Consider the following 638-nt stretch of genomic DNA (forward strand, 5'->3'; position numbering starts at 1 on the left):
CATAAGTAACAACTATGATCAGATCTGAATATTCGAACTAAGATGACTACTAAGATTGTCCATGTAACACAAACTGTATTGATATACAAAAGAAGGTACTGAGTGGGGGTTAACCACAAAGAACTGTTGGACAAATGCGAAGACATGACGAGGAGTCGGCACAGGAGGAAAATCACAGTAAAACACCTGATACCGTATCGCGGACCGTATTAATGACCGTGCATGTGCATTTACTGGAGTATAGACAATAGACAATAGACAATATGTGCAGGAGGAGGCCATTCGGCTCCTCGAGCCTGTACGCACCACCATTCAATGTGATCATGGCTGATCATTCTCAATCAGTCCCCCTTCCTGCCTTCTCCCCATAACCCCTGACTCCGCTATCCCTTGGAGCTCTATCTAGCTCTCTCTTGAAAGCGTCCATAAAATTGGCCTCCACTACCTTCTGAGGGAGAGAATTCCACAGATTTACAACTCTCTGAGTGAAAAACGTTTTCCTCATCTCCATTCCAAATGGCCCACCTCTATTTTTAAACTGTGGCCCCTGGTTCTGGAATCCCCCAACATTGGGAACATGTTTCCTGCCTCCAGCGTGTCCAATGCCTTAATAATCTTATATGATCGGGGACATGTCT

This window comes from Rhinoraja longicauda, chromosome 39 (assembly GCF_053455715.1).
Source record: "Rhinoraja longicauda isolate Sanriku21f chromosome 39, sRhiLon1.1, whole genome shotgun sequence".
NCBI lineage: Eukaryota > Metazoa > Chordata > Chondrichthyes > Rajiformes > Arhynchobatidae > Rhinoraja > Rhinoraja longicauda.